General features: G+C 50.2%; 1 long non-coding RNA gene across 1 annotated transcript; it reads right to left on the bottom strand.

Annotated features, from left to right (window-relative positions):
• Window positions 1-6,126: 6,126 nt before the first annotated feature.
• LOC146758680 (uncharacterized) lies at window positions 6,127-7,584 on the bottom strand. The gene is made up of 2 exons (XR_014934053.1): window positions 7,363-7,584; window positions 6,127-6,213 (listed from the first exon to the last, which is right to left on the bottom strand). It is a non-coding gene; the product is annotated as an uncharacterized LOC146758680 (long non-coding RNA).
• Window positions 7,585-10,263: the final 2,679 nt, after the last annotated feature.

Below are 10,263 nucleotides of genomic sequence, written 5' to 3' on the forward strand. Positions count from 1 at the left end.
TGTGAAGTAATTATGTCATTACTGGGGAACGGAAAGGCTCAAAGTCCCAAAAGAGGAGAAACTTGAAACAAAGTGCAGATAGCAACCACAGAAGGCAGAAGTGGAGAAGCACCAGTACAGGGTGGAAGCATCTTGATGGCCCCCATGTGTGTGCAATGTGTGAGGGTGCTCCCATGCTCACTCAGGACAGGTCACCGACTCCTATATCCCTCCCTTACACCTCACATTACATTGCATTGCATGTTCTGCTTCAAACATATTGGACAACGCAGAGTCTCCAGGACCAGCCACGTCCCCCCATCTTGATGGAGATGATCCCCAGGATGCACCCCCAGCATCATCTGCTGGGGTTAAGGGGTTAGAGCTGAACCTGAATGGAATTGCTGGATGCAGCAGGCATTGCTGTCCACCCGCCCGTTCGTGTGCACGCATACATCTGCATGCAGTGTGCAGCCCTGTGCCAAAAATTCTGCTTGAGGCTGCATGGAGTAGTGAACACAGGGCTCTACCAGCAGCCAGAGCCCAGGCACTGCCTGCATGGCAAGAAAAATGGAAGAAAATAAAAGAAAGAAAAAAGAAGGAGAGGAGATGGGCCCATCAGTGTGCTGCAGAACAGACTGCCAGCTGCATTGGGTCACCCATGGCTGCAGGACTCCCCATCTATATTTACACACTCTCACTAAGGAAGAGATTCTCCCACAAATTACATTCCCAGCGCTGGTTACTATCACTCCTCATCCTTCCAGGATTATCCTGGGCATCATCTCAGTCTCACTCTGGTCTCACTTTGGTTTTCTACCCGTGCAAAGCCCTGAAGTGCTCCCAGCTCAGCTTACTGGAGAGGTGCAGACTAAGTGTGGCACCTGGACCTTAGTGCAGACTAAGGTAGGGCACCTCCAGGCTGACTCAGTTTCCCCAACTAGAGATTGCATTTACCTGAGGCTGCGTTAGTTAACATTTGTGCAGCTCTTTGAAAAACGTTTGAGGCTTTAAACGCTGCCAGTGGGAACAGATCAATAAGATTTCTAACCCCTCTGAAAAATTAAAGCTTTTGCCAATTAAGCTGCCAAACGCATGGATGTGAATCTAAAAACCTCTCGAGCTCGAGACCAAGATGGGAACCTCCTGAGAGCAGCTCTCCCGCTGCTCCTCATACTCACCACGTCAGAGATGGAGCAGGGAGCTCAGCCACACACTGCCCAGCAGCCACATGCCTGCAGCAGAGACCTGCCTGCACAGAGCCACCGCTCCTCACATTGCCATGTACAGCACCAACGTGCAGATAACGTTGCCTCCCAGATTGCTTCAACTGCTACTGCAAAAATGTCATCATAAAGCACAATTTCCTTTAATTTTTCAATTAGCCCTCAAAGTCAGGTTGCAGATTTGATGCCATGAGCTCCACATATATTCATTCCAGGATATGCATCACCTATATTTGGGTGATGTCTGTGGCTTCAGTGACTAAATCTCCTCTTCAGCTCTGGAGCAGCCCAAAGAACACCATGATGGATGGCAAAGCAAAACGTGTGACACCTGAACATCCCCATCCCTTCCTGGCTTAGCCCTGCTGACTGGTGCCCAGCTGGACACCCCATTGCATCACCCATCTACATAGCCCTAGGACAAGGGCAAATGCTCACATCATTGTAGGAACTGCAAACCAGAAGCCTCCAAAGCCACCACTGTGTGCGTGCATTGCACTGGTGGTTGTAGCAACATGTACACGTGCCATGATGCACGGTCTGAGCACAGGTACCCAAAGCAACGCCACCTCCAGGCACCAGTCCTGGATGAAACCATCTATCCCATCACCTGCAGTCAGTCACAGTCCTTCAGTGTCACCACAGGGATGGGGCAACTACGGCACAGCTCACCCCATACACACACACCTGCCCTAGGAAGGGTCCGGCTTGCAGTGCTGGGGGCTCTTCCTCACCCTTCCCCATCCCTATAGGAAAGCCTTACCTTTCGGAGCAAGTCCAAGATATTAATTAAGATAAATCTACCTCAATTTTGAGATTCTCTTATCATGTAATTTATCAAAATTATGTTAATTATTTCTGTAGGGCAGCAAAATTATTACCTCTTCCGTGTCTGATTTGTATTAATATTCATAATTTAATAATTCAGCATCCAAGCCATCTGGTTTGGGGAGCCACGCTCCTTCCCCTCCCTCTGCCGGAGCCAAATCGCTGCAGCCTCACATCTCTCCCCGCTGTTCCCCACCCAAAATACAGCAGCGATTCTGCCATTGCCATCCCCCGCTGTGGCCGTGTGGGTCCCACAGAGCCCCAGGAGCAGAACAGCCCCTGCCCTGTGTTGGGCTGAGCCTCTGTCACCGGCGCTGTCTCAGCCCGGCAGGTGAGCTCAGCTGAATTGACATTTTCCACACTTTGTGATTTTTACACTGTAATTTGACATAATTAATGCCTACATTACTGCTGATAATTTAGCTAGTTAATTAAACTCGGAGGAGATAATTAAGGAGAGGCTACTGCTTGGACTGCTAATTGTTTTTGTCATTATTTTAGGGGCCCGACAGCTGCCGGCTGAGTCATCCTCCCCATCAGCTGACGGCCGCACGTGAGTGGGGCTGCGGGCATGGGGCTGGGGGCAGAGCGGTGATGCAGATGGCGAGGGGCTCTGAGCTGTGCGGCCCCGTTTGGTGCTGGAAAGCAAAGGGAAGCTGTCAAAAGGTGGATAGCAGTCAAGCTTTGGAACGGGCAGCCCGGGGAGGAGGTGGGTTCACCATCCCTGGGGGTGTTCCAGATCTGAGATGTGGCACTGAGGAGTGGCTGGTGGGCATGGTGGGATGAGCTGGGTTGGGCTTGGGGGTCTTACAGCTCCAACCTTAAGGGGTCTGTGATGCTACAGTTCTATGATTCTATAATAGCATGTCCAAGGTCTTCTTCCTCCATCTCATTGGATCATTGAACACCCCATGTGCCATCAGCTGGCGGTGCACAGGGCTCTCTCTGGGGCTCACATGGAGCAGAAGCACTCATTGCCTGACCTGCATTTCCCCATGTGTCAGTGCCATGTCCTCATCCTGGACACAAGAAAAACTTACCCTCCTGCACAAGCAGCACACGTGGCTTGGCAGCGTGAGATTTCTCATTCTTGGGAGCTTCAGCCTCATTTTCAATTATGGATAAATCCCTAGAAGCAGATGGGTGACAGCCCCACCTGGTCCCCAAAGAGAAAAGTACATCATCAGCACAGTGTCCCTGCTTCCCACACTCTTTGTCTTGCAGAGCCCTGTGCCAGCCCCACATCACCACCCCATATACCCATATACTCCCCTACACCTCTCCGCTGCCCCACGCCTCCCCCACGCTGCCTGGCTCCCTCTGAGCTCTGCACCACCCTCCTGACTTCTCAACCCAGAGATGGGGAAGGAGAGTGGTGACTGGCAGACACCCTCCAAATAACGTGACTGATCACCTTAGCCCCATCCGGTGCTGTTGGCATCCTCCAAATCAAAGCTTCTTTTGCAGTGCTGTGTCTAAAAAACCCATGGAGCTGCTGGAAGGGTTCAGCCGAGCATGAACCAAAGCAGGAGCCGTACTCCAGGGGCTATGCATGGTGTTGGCAAAACACTCCTTCTCAATATCTCTGCAGTCAGAGACATGAGATGTGTAACAAAGCACACAGGGACCGCTTTGTGTCTCTCTGTGTTAGGAGGAGACACTTGGATTTTCTTTCTGCATTTCTGTTTATCCCACTTCAAAAAAAGAGCAGGGAGGAGGGGAAAAGGAAAACACGCCAAGAGGATTCAATGTTTTCTCACTCCTTTTTTGCCCAACCATCCTCAGACTGTGCCCTGTGAGGTGCTGCACACACAGATTGCCCCATACAGCACTTATCTATGGGGTCAGCACCACCCTCCTCCAAACCCAGAGAGCACTGCTGGGGCTGAGCCTGAGCTCCGGGAGCCCAGGGCTTGTGCTGCCAGCTCTCAGAGCTCTTTGTCACTGCTGTTCCATCCCTAACAACATCCCTGTTCTCAGTGCCCCCCTGCATGAAGGACCACAGGGGCAATGCCAGAAAGCAGAACTGTGCCATGGGCACTATGGCCCACATGGCTGGCATTGGGTGGCTGTCCCTGCTGTTACAGCCAACACTTCTGCCTTGCTACATCTCCAACAGCAGCTCCAGCCCTGATGCTCTGCCCTGGCTGACTTCTGGTGGAACCCAAAGATCCACAGCACAGACACCACCACAGAGTGCCTCAGCTCAAACAGGACCATATATAGGCTGCTCCAAAAGTAATGCCTCCTGTTCATCTCCATGGAAATTACAACAGCTACAAAGAGCACAACAGCACTAATTGATGGAGCAGATTCTCAGCTATTCTTCAGTGCAGTCACCATAATTAGCCATGAATTTTTACCAGCAATGAACAACACACGGCAGCTTGAAGGTGCTGGTGGTGGGGATGTATGCAATGCACATGGAGGAGTTCCCCAGCCAAGCAGTGCCTGTGGCTGAAATGCAACAGAATGTCACGCTGCCCTTTCACTTCTTCCTGCTATCTCCCAGCAAAATGAAGCTCTCAGCTCCAACAAGCTCAGCATCACCATCCCACAGAGCCAACCTGCCTCCTCCAAGCCCCATCCTCAGCACACACAGCAACAGCACCCTTAGCACCGGAGGGAGCGAGACGCAAAGGAAGAGCATTAGGTGGAGTGAGAGATAGCAAGAGCACGGCCGTATCAGACGTCTCCAGGCAAGATAACACGATAAATAATCAATCAATTCCTACAAAATCCTTAAGTGCTTGATGTATCCTCCCGCAAATTGAATCACTTCTCCTACCAGGAAGTTCTCTCTTGTAAATAAATGAGAGCAGAAATGGCCCATATTGAAAAATAATGTTGTTAAAACCACTGATTAAGTTTTACACAAGCATATGAGAGGAAACTAAAAGGTTTTAGCTTTTTAATTTAAGAAATGAGGAATATGATATAATTTCAATTTGTGATGAGATAAGATGTTCTCGATATTGTGGCTTCAATTGGATTATATCCTAATGTACTTTTATAAAGTGTCAGGCTAGCTGCAGATTAAGGTATGTGTGTAATATTCTTTATTAACAATTTAATGGACTTGCTTTCACTCTATCCATCTTAATCAGCGTTTCCAGTCCACCTGGGAGATCTAGTTAGTGCAGAACCTGAAACTCCAACCTGATGAAAGAGGGAACTCAGTGATCCGTCAGTGTCAAAAACAAGAGGGAAGCACTGATAAAGGACTGCTGAGGATCATCTTTAACCTCCTGTCATCGGCTCCACTCCAAAAGCGCTCAACAACCGCTCTTGGAGTCACTCGATGAGACAAATGCCCTCCTCAGCCCCACATCCATCCCTTGCCAGAACATCAAGGGGCCTTTTGGCAACTCACAGGACATGCTGCATCATCAAACCCAGTGTCCTGATCCGGAGCAACTCACTCCATAATCCCATTATACACTCAGACAGTGGTGTGAGAGCAGCCTGGCTGTGTGGGCTCTCCAGCGCTCACCCACAGCCCTGCCTTGGTTGGAGGCTTCCAGCTCATTTCGTTCTGAAATTTATTCATGGCAGTTTTATATCTGCACGTGCTGGTATCAATATTGGCCTTTAGCTCTTCTCTCTCCCTCCTGTTTATCTGCCTGAGCAGTCACATCTCTCAGCCTTCATTTGGTTAGGATCCATCAGCTGAGCTTGTTCAGCCAACTCAGAGGGACGTCCTGACACCTTCCCCACTCTCTGCACCAGTTCCTCTTTTCCAGAGGTGCCATCTCCATACACAGCTCCCACCACCTTTCCTATGCTTTTACTGAGCAACCTCTCACTCCGGCATGGCACTGAAGAAAGGCAAAGCCAGAGCAGCCCCCAGGCATCCTCCTCTAGGCAAAGGGCATGAGACCTTGGAGCACACAGCATGGCCACACTCTCAGACAGCACCCAATGACCTCCATCTGGGACTACAGCACAACTGGAGGATGAGTCTACCTGGCTATCAGCATCCACCAGGCAGGTAAGCCCCTTTTCCTACTGCCTTCACTGCCATACACACACACAGCCATCACCCAATGCACGGAGCAGCAGCCTGGTAAATAATGGTCCATCAGGAAAGAAGTGTCTATACATCTCATCTCCTTTAATTCACTTGCAATGCGGTGATTCGGTGAGGGTGGGTCGGTTGTAGCTGCAGGTGTTTCCGGACCTGGGGAGGAGCACAAAAATGAAGTTGTTTGTGGCTTTTGATTCCATCCCCGGAATTATTTACAGCTGCAGGCAATATTAAACTATGTAGAGCAAGTGTCCTCATTTACATGCTAATTCATTTATACCCTCTGGATTGATTTCTCCAATTCATTTTCAGCCCACTAACTCTTCTGATATGAATTATATTATCACCTCCAGAACGGCAGCGGGGAAATGTGACGAAGCCACCCCAGCTCTTCTGATCTCTAATTGCCCTCGCTGCTGCTCGGAGCTGGCGTGGCTCCACTCCCTGCCCACAGGCACCCACATCTGCTCCATGCCAGCAGACAAAGGCTGTGCTCAGACAGTCCCACCTCCAGGGCTCAGTCCTGGGGAAGGACCCAGACTTGCTGCTGCCTCTGGAAACCATTCCTTCTTTCTGCCCATGAGGAGCATTTCAGAGAGCAAAATCAAAGTGTGTCCACGTCCTCCAGCAGACAGGCCTGGAATTAAATTTAGATCTCATGAGGGTCTCTCTGAGGCTACTCAGCAGCCTCAAATCACAACAGATGGATGTGACACATCCCCAGTTCTCCTTGTCTTGGGAATGAGGAACTTACAGTGAGGGGACACACCACCAGCAGGGGCTGGAGAAGAGCAGGGGCTACCCATAGGAAGCAGCATCTTGTCAGCATCCCTGATGGAAGGCTGAGGCTGAGATATCCTTTTCCAGATGACAAATCCAACTGCTGGACTCACTTCTCTATAAGACCTGGCTGAGATGTCAAGGTGACAGTGAGGAAATGAACCACCTCCTGCTGTGACCCGTGAGCCTGCAGGACTCCAGCCTGCCCCAGGGTGGGGGGGAGAAGCCAGCAGCCAATGGGGGAAGGTGTGACCATCAAGAACCCTTCCAACCCAAACCTATGACTCCATGTGCAGCGCTGCAGGGTGCAGGGCAGGCTTCCCCTTCTCCCTCACAATAGCAGTGAAGTTCTGCAGGAGTTTAAATCTCAGCATCCATAACTGGATGGATTTCATCAGACAGATGCCCCATTGACTATCTGTGACATCATTGCACTGGGCTCACTGTCCCTTCATCTGGAGCATAGCTTGGTGTTCCCATAGCACCATTTGCTCCCTGACCCTGTGTTTCAGCATTGCTTACCTTGCTGGCTATGGGTGAATTCACAGTAGGGAACTGGTGATGCTCTCATGCAGAACACTTGCACACCCTCTGCGTTGCAGCCAGATTTGGGTGTGTTAGTCCTGTAGAGGGGGAATCCACCTCCCATGAGCTGTAGTCAGACGCACTGACATATGCCCTTCAGAGCCCATTTCAGTGTTTTACAGCTGTTGGTTGACCATGTTGGAGATTGGAGTCCAGCACCTGTGCAAGTCAGCAACTAAGGAACCCAGCAAGAGGAAAACATTCAGCTGGCCAACATGGCTGTGTTCAGACAGTGGTGGGTTAGGTGTCACACACTGAGGCTGATATAGACACATCCAAACTGGACACACACACACAATGTTTGGTATTTTAAAGGCTTGCAGAAACCTGCTTTCAACAGCCTAACTCCTTCCTTGCTCTCGCATCTTGTATGAGCAGCACGCAGCTCTCTGCTGCAGCTGGGCAGGCGTGCCAGAGGGACCAAAACCAAAAGGTCCAGGCTCATTGAAAGTTAAACAGAACCACTTCTCCTCCAAATTCCACTGCAAAATGAAAGCTACAGGGAAATTAAGACATTTCTGCTGGCTGGCAGGGAAAGGACAGCTCTTTGTTCCTGATTTACACCATCTGAAACAATTAACTTGTAAAGCCGAGATACCGTTCCCTTTGGCATCCCCTGTTTGTTATGCCTCAGACCATTTCAAATGAGCACTTGAGAAAGGAGAGAGCCCCTCTGCCTCCCATCACTTGAGGGAGGGGGAAAGTTGTCCTAAGTGGAACAATAGCCTGTCCCTTCTTAATGCCACTTCAAAGCTCCTCGGTCAGGAAAATTGATAATTGCGTCAAGTGCAGTTTCTCTAAACTTCATCATTTAGCACTGAAAACTGGGCTATTGAATTCATATAGTTCTTTGATCAAGACCAGTTAATTAAGTTATTCCCTTGATATGACTCTTATCACTTTAGTGCCAGACCTACATCACACGCAATTCCCACACTAGCTTTGATAAGCATCACGTAAGCTTCCCAGACCATCATGGCTGGGCTTCTACCAAGCCACTGCTACTTTACCAGTTCCACCCAGCACACGGGGCAGGAGGTCAGCCTGGGAGCTATTAAAAGAGTGATCCTACAGCCCAGAAGGCTCCTGTGCCAAGGGAAGTCATCCATGGGCTGAAACCAGAGTGGCAATTTCCAATTAGCACCTTGAGTTCAAAACTCCTTCCTTCCCACCTGATTCCTCCTGATCTTTCCTCTTCTCTCAGCTCCTCCATCCCACCCAACCATCCAGGCCTCGTTCAGTAAATCCTCTTCTTCCTCTGCATTCCTGCTTTCCATGGAAGAGTGACAAGCTCCAATTTAGGTCTCCACAGTTTTTCTTGGGCTTATCCCCTTAAACCGGATTAGTGAACGTCTTAATGCCAGTGACACCAGTCACAGCTCACCATCTGATCCTGCCTTTCAGGATTTGCTGCATCTCTGCACTTTCCACTGCTGAAGGAGATCCTGTGATCTCTCCTTGCGAGGCCTCCAGCTCCTCACCACCAGCAGCCTCCCACCCCACTGTAATCCTCTCCCACCTCATAGATGTCCAAATATCCTCATTTTCTCACCCAGACACTCCAGGGTCTCTTTTGGCACCTGAAAGCCTTTGTGCCTTCCTGGTTTTGATACCTATGGGGTTCTCATCCAAGCCCTCTTCTTCAAGATGCAGCCCTGCTGGAAAACTCACAGCCTTCTTCCTTACATCTCATTTTTCCTTCCCTATCAGATACAAAACACTGAGGCAAACAACTCAAGGCCACATTCCATTCCTCTGATCCATTCCTATATGGAATCTGCATGTGGTCTCCACCCTGTCAGGACTTCAACAGTCCCTGACTCCCCATCCTCAGGGCTTTGCCTGCCCTTCCCAGCTCAGCTTCTTTCCCTGCAGCCCTTAACACATACCAGCCCACATGGTGACTCCTCTTGCTTCTCCTCAACCTCCTCCATAGACACGTGTTCCCTCCAGGCCTGCTGGTCACACTCCATTCCCCATCCATCTCCACCATGATAAGGTGGCACCGCTGCAGCACTCTCCCACTTACAGCAATGGGGAAGAGATGGGGTGAGCTCCAGATTGAACCTTGCACAGATGTGACAGAGGAACCCCTGTGAGCAGCATGGAGGTAAGACAGGCCCTGGTGGGCTCCATCTCACATCGCTGTGCTCCCCATCATCCGACCACCACCTCCCCATAAGCACAAGTTCCCGTTGTCTCCGCAAAACAAAACCCCAATGGAGCAGAGTCACCAACCAGAGTTCAATTTACAACTCCAAGGCGTATCTGGAGCCAATTTGCAATGTGCTTACTCCAAAAATTGCCCTCCCCTGTGATGTGTGACAGCTCCAGACCACAGTCCTGCACATGGCTCTGAAGGAAAAATGTTTTAATTTGTCACAAACCAATTATAGCGTCTCATCTATCCCCGAATTACTCATCTTGGCTACAGTATAGGACAAAGGGCCCCTCTGAGAGGAGATTAGACATGGATATTAACAAGAGAAAAAGTGTCCACTGTCTCACCTTGCTGGGGACGCGGCTTCAACAAGACAGGAAAAGGAAACCCCTCCTGACTGACAGCTGGAGGGAGGGCTGCCATCCCGCCGCAAATCCCTCGCTTCACACAGAAGAATAGTCACGACAAACTCCGTATTACTCTGTATTCAAATAATATTCATGCATGGCAGATAACAGAGTCACGGCTGGCAGAGCTGCCACATGAATATAAATAACCTGTGCTCCTCTGGTTGCTACCGGAGATGCTCTGCAACTGTGTTGGAGCATGAGTGACCAGGCTGTCAGCGCAGTGTGTGGGGACCTGAGGGATAGAGATGCTTACATGGGTGCTTTGGC

This window comes from Coturnix japonica, chromosome 13 (assembly GCF_054131305.1).
Source record: "Coturnix japonica strain WE chromosome 13, WE-NBRP24, whole genome shotgun sequence".
In the NCBI taxonomy this organism is placed as follows: domain Eukaryota; kingdom Metazoa; phylum Chordata; class Aves; order Galliformes; family Phasianidae; genus Coturnix; species Coturnix japonica.